We start from the raw sequence: 11,059 nt of genomic DNA on the forward strand, positions 1-11,059 counted from the left end.
TAAACTGTTGTTGATCTGCAAGTTCTATCAGTTTCATATCTACCAACGTCTGTAACAATGTTTACATAAATCAGAATGACTATATAGTCTTGAGGCCCAGAAGCATTTAAAAATATATATTTTTTATTTATTTAACCTTTATTTAACCAGGTAGGCTAGTTGAGAACAAGTTCTCATTGACAACTGCGACCTGGCCAAGATAAAGCAAAGCAGTGCGACACAAACAACAACACAGAGTTACACATGGAACAAACAAACATACAGTCAATAATACAATAGAGAAAGTCTATATACAGTGTGTGCAAATGAGGTAGGATAAGAGGGGTGAGGTAATAAATAGGCCACAGTGGTGTAATTATTACAGTATAGCAAATTAAACACTGGGGTGATAGATGTGCAGAAGATGAGTGTGCAAGCAGCGGTACTGGCGTGCAAAGGAGCAAAATAAATAACAATATGGTGATGAGGTAGTTGGATGGGCTATTTACAGATTGGCTATGTACAGGTGCAGTGATCTGTGAGCTGCTCTGACAGCTGGTGCTTAAAGCTAGTGAGGGAGATATGAGTCTCCAGCTTCAGTGACTTTTGCAGTTCGTTCCAGTCATTGGCAGCAAAGAACTGGAAGGAAAGGCGGCCAAAGGGGGAGTTGACTTTGGGGGTGACCAGTGAAATATACCTGCTGGAGCGCGTGCTGCGGGTGGGTGCTGCTATGGTGACCAGTGAGCTGAGATAAGGCGGGCCTTTACCTATCAATGAGTTATAGATGACCTGTAGCCAGTGGGTTTGGCAATGGATATGAAGCGAGGGCCAGCCAACGAGAGCATACAGGTCGCAGTGGTGGGTAGTATATGGGGCTTTGGTGACAAAACGGATGGCACTGTGATAGACTGCATCCAATTTGCTGAGTAGAGTGTTGGAGGCTATTTTGTAAATTACGTCGCCAAAGTCAAGGATCGGTAGGATAGTCAGTTTTACAAGGGTATGTTTGGCAACATGAGTGAAGTATGCTTTGTTGCGAAAAATGAAGCGATTCTAGATTTAATTTTGTATTGGAGATGCTAATGTGAGTCTGGAAGGAGAGTTTACAGTCTAACAAGACACATAGGTATTTGTAGTTGTTCACATATTCTAAGTCAGAACCGTCCAGAGTAGTGATGCTGGACGGGTGGGTAGGTGGTGCAGCGATCGGTTGAAAGAGCATGCATTTAGTTTTGCTTGCATTTAAGAGCAGTTGGAGGCCACGGAAGGAGAGTTGTATGGCATTGAAGCTCGTCTGGAGGTTAGTTAACTGTTATGGCTGCAGGGGGGATTGAAAACACTGGAAAAAGGTGGATTTTCAAACGGCCTCTTACTCAATTCTTGCTCGTACAATATGCATATATTATTTACTATTGGATAGAAAACAGTCTCTAGTTTCTAACCGTTTGAATTATTTCTCTAAGTGGAACAGAACTCTTTTTACAGCCCATTTCCTATCCGGAAGTGAGATTTCCAAAATCGATGTCTCTCTTCAAGAGCTTGTCTAAAAAGGGCATGTCACTTAGGACTGTAGAAACACGTCATACGCCTTCCCCTGGGTGTCATGCGGAAGTGAGAGCAGAAATGACTTGATTATCTCGTCCTGGGATTGAACACAACTCTTGGAGTGAGATGTGCGCACTTTATTTTTTTTTCCTGGGCGCGAATTTGGACCTGGACTCGGCTCTGGATAACCCTCGTTAAAGGTGAATATGATCTCTGGCTTCGATTTTATTTGATACATGTCAAATATCATCCTAAAGTATGTTTTTTATGAAATTTATTCGGACTTTAGACGTGATGCGACGCAAGAATTTTGTCACGAAGGAGAGGTTACGCCGCACGGCCAGTGTGCTTGCTAATTCAAGAGGGAAATCGTTCGTTCTGGATCCAAATAAAGACGGTTCTGAACAAAGGACCCCTTGGAGAACATTCTGATGGAAGATCAACAAAGATAAGGACCCAATTTGGGATGCTTTTTCATATATCTGTCGAACTGTGCTATCGCTACCGGTTTGACTGAATCAATGCTGCTGTGTGCTAGCTATTGTAGTAAGCTAATATAACGATATATTTGTTTTCGCTGTAAAACACTTCAAAAATCGGAAATATTGGCTGTATTCACAAGATCTTTGTCTTTCATTAGCTATCCACCATATATTTTTCTGAAATGTTTTATGATGTGTAATTAGTAGTTGACGTTGGTGTCTGTATTTCTCTGGCTACTCCCGTGCGATTTCTGACTGTAGCTATGATGGTAGCAGTAATGTAAAACTGATTTATAGCTAAAATATGCACATTTTGAACAAAACATAGATTTATTGTGTAACATGTTATAGGACTGTCATCTGAGGTAGTTTTTTCTAGGTTATTTAGGTTGGTTCTAGTTAGTTAGGTTGGCTTGTGCATGCTACTTGCATCCTACTTGTGCTGTGAAAAATGTCTGTCCTCTTTTTTATTTGGTGGTGAGCTAACAAATATATGTGGTGTTTTCTCTGTAAAACATTTAAAAAATCGGACATGTTGGCTGGATTCACAAGATGTTTATCTTTCAAATGCTGTATTGGACTTGTTAATGTGTGAAAGTTAAATATTTAAAAAAAATAGATTTTGAATTTCGCGCCTGCACTTGAGCTGGATGTTGTCAATAGGTGTACCGGCGTCGGGCTGCAGCCATAAGAAGTTTTAACACAGTGTCCAAAGAAGGGCCAAGTATACAGAATGGTGTCTTCTGCGTAGAGGTGGATCAGAGAATCACCAGCAGCAAGAACGACATCATTGATGTATACAGAGAAAAGAGTCGGCCCGAGGGTTGAACTTGTGGCACCCCCATAGAGACTGTCAGAGGTCCGGACAACAGGCCCCGATTTGACACACTGAACTCCATCAGAGAAGTAGTTGGTGAACCATGCGAGGCAGTCATTTGAGAAACCAAGGCTGTTGAGTCTGCCCGATAAGAATGTGGTGATTGACAGAGTCGAAAGCCTTGGCCAGGTCGATGAATACAGTTGCACAGTATTGTCTTTTATCAATGGCGGTTATGATGTCGTTTAGGATCTTGAGCGTGCCTGAGGTGCACCCATGACCAGCTCGGAAAAGAATTGCAATAGCAGATAAGGTACGGGGTGTCACGCTTGTCGTGGGTGGAGAAGAGGAGGGACCAATGCGCAGCGTGGTAAGTGTCCATATTGTTTTAATAAGAATACTGAACACTGAACCAAAAACAATAAAACGACAAAACGAACAGTCCTGTACATGAACAAAACACAGAACAGAAAATAATAACCCACAAAACACAATGAAAAACAGGCTACCTAAATATGGCTCCCAATAAGAGACAACGACTGACACCTGCGTCTGATTGAGAACCATACTAGGCCAAACACATAGAAATCTAACAGAAAAAAAAAGAAAAACACATAGAAAAACAACATAGAATGCCCACCCAACTCACGCCATCTCCAATCCAAAGTTAAATCTAGAATTGGCTTCCTATTCCGCAACAAAGCATCCTTTACTCATGCTGCCAAACATACCTTGTAAAACTGACCATCCTACCAATCCTCGACTTCGGTGATGTCATTTACAAAATAGCCTCAAAACCTACTCAAAATATTGGATGCAGTCTATCACAGATGTCCATCCGTTTTGTCACCAAAGAGCCACAGTACGGAGATGTGGGCGCGTCAGGTGGCGACACAAGCTGGGAGAGGAGCGCACGCAGGGATATGGCCAACGAGCATGCAAGCTGGGCGCAGTAATAGACAGGCGAGAGAGCACATGAGCGAGAGAGCCGCGGAATGATCGCACTAGAGGCGTAGAGCGACGAGCACAGTCATCACGAGAATGCACATCGAGTGCATAGCATCGACGTCCGGAGCAGCGTGAACCGGGAGAGAGAGAGGAGGAGGGAGCAGGCGCGGCAGTCACGCGGGAGGACGGCCAGGGGCGGACGGACTTGGGCGTCGATATGTCAGCGGGCGCGACTGCATGCGAGAGACCACCGGATATAAGCGCGGAGAGCATGTGCCATGCTGCGCGCTAAGACAGAGACTGAATTGAGGGAGCCGACTCCCCGGGGAGGCAGGGCGATCTGCAACACCAACAGCCCCATATACTACCAACTGCGACCCTGTACACTCCTCGTTGGCTTGCCCTCGCCCATACCCGTCGCCCGAAACCAACTGGTTCCAGGTCATCTACAAGACCTGCTGAAGTAAAGTCCCCCTATCAGCCTCCGTCGCTGGTCACGCATAGCAGCACCTACCTGTAGCACCCCTCCAGCAGCGTATATCCTCTCTAAGTCACCCCAAAGACCAAATCTTTCCTGCTTTGACCACGCTCTCCTTCCAGTTCTCTGCCTGTCCAATGACCTGAACGAACTACACAAACCATATCTCTGACACTGGAAACAACGTATCTCCTCACTAGCTTTTAACACCAGCTGTGTCAGAGCAGCTCATAATTTACTGCACCTTGCATGAACCATACCCTATACTCTACCCAAACAACCTACCTCTTTCACACCTACTGTATTTATTTATTATTTTGCTCCTTGCACTCCGCATTATTTCTGTTCTACTTGCCGCTTTCTTCCACTGCAAACAACACATTCCAGTGTTTTTATTTTTATTTTACTTGCTGTGTTGTAGTTTACTTCGCCACCCATAGTGCCTTTTTATATTTTTATTTATTTTATACAAGATTTGGTATTGCCTTCACCTCCCTTATCTCACCTCACTTGCTCACATTGTATATAGACTTATTTTTTTCACTGTATTATTGACTATATGTTTGTTTTACTCCATGTGTAACTATGTGTTGTTGTATGTGCCGAACTGCTTTGCTTTATCTTGGCCAGGTCGCAATTGTAAATGAGAACGTGTTCTCAATTTGCCTACCTGGTTAAATAAAGGTTAAATAAAATAAAATAAATAAAAAATAAAATAAAGACATAAAAAAGGAACTAAGGTCAGAACGTGACAGTGGGATTCGAAATGGTCGGTGATCTGTTTGTTAACTTGGCTTTCGAAGACCTTACAAAGGCAGGGTAGGATAGATATAGTTCTGTAGCAGTTTGGGGCTAGAGCGTCTCCCCCTTTGAAGAGGGGGATGACCACGGCAGCTTTCCAATCTTTAGGGATCTCAGACGATACGAAAGAGAGGTTGAACAAGCTAGTAATAATTTTGGCAGATAATTCTAGGAAGAGAGAGTCCAGATTGTCTAGCCCTGCTGATTTGTAGGGGTCCAGATTTTGCAGCTCTTTCAGAACATCAGCTATCTGAATTTGGGCGAAGGAGAAATCGGGGAGGCTTGGGCAAGATGCAGTGAGGGGTACAGGGCTGTTGACCTGGGTAGGGGTAGCCAGGTGGAAAGCATGGCCAGCCGTAGAAAAATGCATATTGAAATTCTCAATTATCGCGGATTTATCGGTGGTGACAATGTTTCCTAGCCTCAGTGCAGTGGGCAGCTGGGAGGAGGTGCTCTTATTCTCCATAGACTTTACAYTGTCCCAGAACTTTTTGGAGTTAGTGCTGCAGGATGCAAATTTCTGTTTGTATAAGCTAGCCTTTGCTTTCCTAACTGCCTGTGTATATTGGTTCCTAACTTCCCTGAAAAGTTTCATATTGCGGGGGCTATTCAATGCTAATGCAGAACACCACAGGATGTTTTTGTGCTGGTCAAGGGCAGTCAGGTCTGGAGTGAACCAAGGGCTATATCTGTTTCTGGTTCAATATTTTTTGAATGGGGCATGCTTATTTAAGATGGTGAGGAAAGCAATATTAAAGAATAACCAGGCATCCTCTACTGACAAAATGAGGTTATTATCATTCCAGGATACCCGGGCCAGGTCGATTAGAAAGGCCTGCTCGCTGAAGTGTTTTAGGGAGCGTTTTACAGTGATGAGGGGTGGTCGATGACCACAGACCCATTACGGACGCAGGCAATGAGGCAGTGATCGCTGAGATCCTGGTTGAAGACAGCAGAGGTGTATTTGGAGGGCAGGTTGGTTAGGATGATATCTATGAGGGTGCCCGTGTTAACGGATTTGGGGTTGTACCTGGTGGGTTCATTGATCATTTGTGTGAGATTGAGAGCATCAAGCTTAGATTGTAGGATGTTCGGGGTGTTAAGCGTGTCCCAGTTTAGGTCACCTAACAGCACGAGTTCTGAAGATAGATGGGGGGCAATCAATGCGCATATGGTGTCTAGGGCACAGCATAATTGCCCTTTTTGGACATTTGCCTTTTAGCAATGCTCTTTAGCCACCAGGCTATTGGCCTTGGCCTTGGCCTTTTAGCCTTTGGTGCTATTGGCCGCTGCATTTTTACATGACCACCTGTATCCAGAAAGCTCTGTATTAAACCTTTTACGTCTCCTCATTTACCTTTACACAGTCAACTTTCCTAAATTCGGTCTTCAGTATACAGTATATCAACTACACTGTAGAGGGATCTATAGATGTTTGTAATACATTTGAACTTGTTACCTTCAAAATGGAATTTGAATAAAGAAAAAAAACACTTCAGTAGACCTCCTGCAATAGGACCAGCCCAGCAAACCCAATGGTAGGTCCAGTAGTTGGCCATCACTGCTGGCCCCAGAGCCCTGGCTGGCTTCAGACAGGTCCCAGACACATCCCTTCTGCACCAGCACACAGACTGGTTAACTGCTGCACACACTAATATCTAGGATAACAGTCTACACAGAGATGCTGTTTGGTAAAGGGGACATTATCAGGCACATGATACAAACTTGACAATGGTAATGAAACAGACTATTGGTGATTTCTGAGCATGTGGTTATTGTAATAGTCTAGCTAGGGCCAGTTTCAGAGACAGGGCTTAGATTAAGCCAAGAGTAGGCCTTAATGTGTACTAGTTAAACTAGGACATTTAAGTATCTTTCATGAACGTGGCTTAAATTTGGCTTAGTTAGTTGGAGACTATGGAGTCATGGAGTAATAAGGTAAGTAAGCCTAAATGAGAATACCTAGGTTAAGCATGATTAGGTTAAGTATGAGCACATACTGTTGGTCTAATGGTGCTCATAAAAACCCGGAATGGAATAGAAAACACAGTTACTGGTGTGAATCTTGAGACAACACAATGGCAGAGGCAAAAATAATTAGTTAAAAAAACTTTAGTGAGTATGAAAAAACGATACTAAAACTAATTTTGTCAATCCATCCAGTTACTGAAGGTAAAAACCATACTGCTGCTACTGAGCAGAGGAAAAAGAGTGGTTGGGCTGCAATTTGCAGTGAATTCAATGCAAATGAAAATGTAACCATCAGAAGAGTACAACAACTTCAGGTGAGATATCTTCATTATTATCAGTATTTCACATTTCTCATATTCATATTTTTGTGACATCACTTATATTGAATGATATCTGCCTTTAAATACTCTGTGGAATGACATTAAACTGGCTTTAAAAAGAGAGAATGCAGAAATCAGAAGAGAGTGATTTACTACTGGTGGTGGACCACCAAAAAAAGACAATACTGATGAATTGAGTGACTTGCTGTCTGGAATAATAGAGCACCAGCAACCTCTGGATGGTATACCAGACGATGACCATTTGGACAGTTCAGATGAAGAACTGAGCACAAATGGTACATATACCAAAGAAAGTAAATTGGTTACTTCCTTTGGTAAATATATTCCACTGTATGTGTCAATCTTTATTCTTTGTTCATTCTAAGGACCATATGAGTTAATTTGTGCTTCTAACAGTGTTCTTTCTCCAGAGGAAAGCAATGTGAACAGGTTGGAAGAGCCAGTGTACAGTGAGTGTGTACCCTCCATCTGCTATAGCATCCCTGAGAGAAGATGCTGCACCCACCTTTCAGCAGAGAACAAAAAATATGACCATACATGAAAAGTTAGCCAGAGAATTTCATGAGCATAAAATGACATATCTGAAGGAAGAACATGAAAGGAAAACGAGGAATCTACAGGTTGAATTGGATATGAAGTTGGAAGAGAGAGGTATGATCCAAAAAAGATACAGTAATGAGACAATTGTGGTACCAGCCATGGTGAACAATATGATATGTAAAAAAAAAAAGAAAAGGTTTTGTCATTTGAATATTCATGAGCGAGAGTATTTTAATCACCACAAACTACATTTTAAACCAGCCTTGGTTTAGTCACTCATTTAACGGCTCTTTTCTGGATTTTGACAATTAGCGGGTATCGGCCTAATTCTGCTCTGCATGCATTATTTGGTGTTTTACGTTGTACGCAGAGGAGTCACTTAGTGCATTCATCTTCAGATAGCTAGGTGAGACAACCACATGTCACAGTTAGTTCATTCATCTTCAGATAGCTAGGTGAGACAACCACTTATCACAGTTAGTTCATTCATCTTCAGATAGCTAGTTGAGACAACCACTTATCACAGTTAGTTCATTCATCTCCAGATAGCTAGGTGAGACAACCACTTATCACAGTTAGTTCATTCATCTTCAGATAGCTAGGTGAGACAATCACATCATCTAATAATACATGGATGTGGTTGTGTAATAGAATACTGTACGGTAGTCCCTTGCACTTCTGGATGATTTCATCTCGTCCCTTCTGCCATCACTGGCCCCCGGTATTTTATGGATCTGGCCGTAGGCAGTTAGGCCATGAGTCTGGCTGCTCGTGATGACATGACCATACACTACTCAACAGACCAGAGCAACCCCCTGATTTGTTGTGTGTGTGTGTGTGGTGTGTGTGTGTGGTGTGTGTGTGTGTGGTGTGTGTGTGTGTGTGTGTGTGTGTGTGTGTGTGTGTGTGTGTGTGTGTGTGTGTGTGTGTGTGTGTGTGGGTCACACACAACGACAATGGCTGAGAAACCGGGTAAAGCATGACAAATCCAGCACTCCCCTCTGCTCCCGCTCTTTGACCTCTGACATCTGGGAGTCTGGGAGTCTTTATTCCTCTAGTTTCAGCTCTGCTCCACTGGGGCTGACTGACCTGTTCAAAAGGTACCAGCGGCTCTGTCCRGTACATCACAGATATGGCCCTCCAACGACCAGAGAGCCATAAAGCATTAGAAACTGAGATTTCTCTCTGTTCTGGCTGATTATCTAAGCTGTGTCCCTGTAAATCTACAGGATGTACCATACAGACAGCGGAGGGTTAGTTATGGTATTTCAGTGTTTGTGTATACATTCTGGTTCAACAGTTGAAGTCGGAGGTTTACATACACCTTAGCCAAATACATTTAAACTCAGTTTTTCACAATTCCTGACATTTAATCCTGGTAAAAATTCCCTGTTTTAGGTCATTTAGGATCACCACTTTATGTTAAGAATGTGAAATGTCAGAATAATAGGAGAGAATGATTTATTTCAGCATTTATTTCTTTCATCACATTCCCAGTGGGTCAGAAGTTTACATGCACTCAATTAGTATTTGGTGGCATTGCCTTTAAATTGTTTAACTTGGGTCAAACGTTTCGGGTAGGCTTCCACAAGCTTCCCACAATAAGTTGGGTGAATTTTGGCCCATTCCTCCTGACAGAGCTGGTGTAACTGAGTCAGGTTTGTAGGTCTCCTTGCTCGCACTAGCTTTTTCAGTTCTGTCCACAATATGTTCTATACGATTGAGGTCAGGGCTTTGTGATGGCCACTCCAATACCTTGACTTTGTTGTCCTTAAGCCATTTTACCACAACTTTGGAAGTATGCTTGGGGTCATTGTCCATTTGGAAGACCCCTTTGCGACCAAGCTTTAACTTCCTGTAACAATCGTCGTCTTCTTCGGACGAGGAATAGGAAGGATCGGACCAAAATGCAGCGTGGTACGTGTCCATGTTAAAATGTATTATAACTGAACACAGAATACAAAATAACAAAAGTGAAACAACGAAAATCGAAACAGTCCTGCAAGGTGACACAACACAAAACAGGAAACAACTACCCACAAAGAAGCTTCTAAAGCCATCACATKATTTTCTGGAATTTTCCAAGCTGTTTCAAGGCACTGTCAACTTAGTGTATGTAAACTTCTGACCCACTGGAATTGTGGTACAGTGAATTATAAGTGAAATTATCTGTCTGTAAACAATGGTTGGAAAAATGACTTGTGTCATGCACAAAGCAGATGTCCTAACTGACTTGCCAAAACTATAGTTTGTTAACAAGAAATTTGTGGAGTGGTTGAAAAACAAGTTTTACTGGTGCCATGGTTAAGACCGGGCCCGAAGGAGACGCCACTGTGAGACCGAAACGCGTGAGCCGGGGCCTTCTAGCAACCATAGGGCTCGAGAGTACTCAATCTAGCGCCGGGAGAGACCGCCAGATACAGAGCGAAGGGAGAGCAGTCTGAAGTATGAACTAAACCGCCACCGGGCTATGCACACGTACAGGAGACGACCATGCGCTCTACTGCGTAACACGGTGGACATCTGCCAGAACAGCCACTAAAAGCCGCTCTCCACGGAAGTACATAGGCCGAGTGAGGCGCAGTACTCAATCAGCTCTGATCGCTCGCACATCAACCTCCCCTTTAGCCGCCCCCAATAATTTTGGGGGCTGACTCACAGGCTTCCTACCGCGTCGTCGTGCTGCCTCCATTCGCCGGTATCTCCTCGCACTGCGCCAGAGAATCCCAGGCGGGCTCCGGCATTCGCCCTGGGTCGATCGCCCACCTGTCGATCTCCTCCCACGTAGTGTAGCCCAGATCCTGCTCCCATTGCACTAAATCCTGTGTAAGTGGGTCCTGTGCTGTTTCACACGCTGCTTGGTCCTTTTTCAGAGTGGGTGGTTCTGTAACGTGCGTCTTTAGGTGAGAGATTGGACCAAGGCCGCAGCGGTGATGAATACATAATGTTATTTAATAAAGACGAAACACGAAAGACACTTGAGAAATTCAAAATAATAAACGAAGTCAACAGCACTGACACAACGAACTTACAATATACGAAGAACGCACGAACAGGAACAGCACATACACGAACGACAACAAACACAGTCCATGTGGTGCGACATACCACAGACACGGAAGACAACCACCCACAACAAACAATGTGAAACAACTAA

General features: G+C 43.5%; 1 pseudogene; it reads right to left on the reverse strand.

Annotated features, from left to right (window-relative positions):
- Positions 1-3,991: 3,991 nt before the first annotated feature.
- LOC111977981 (aquaporin-8-like) overlaps positions 3,992-11,059 on the reverse strand; it is a 22,477-nt pseudogene continuing 15,409 nt past the window's right edge.

The sequence above is a fragment of the Salvelinus sp. IW2-2015 genome, linkage group LG18, assembly GCF_002910315.2.
Source record: "Salvelinus sp. IW2-2015 linkage group LG18, ASM291031v2, whole genome shotgun sequence".
Taxonomy (NCBI): Eukaryota; Metazoa; Chordata; class Actinopteri; order Salmoniformes; family Salmonidae; genus Salvelinus; species Salvelinus sp. IW2-2015.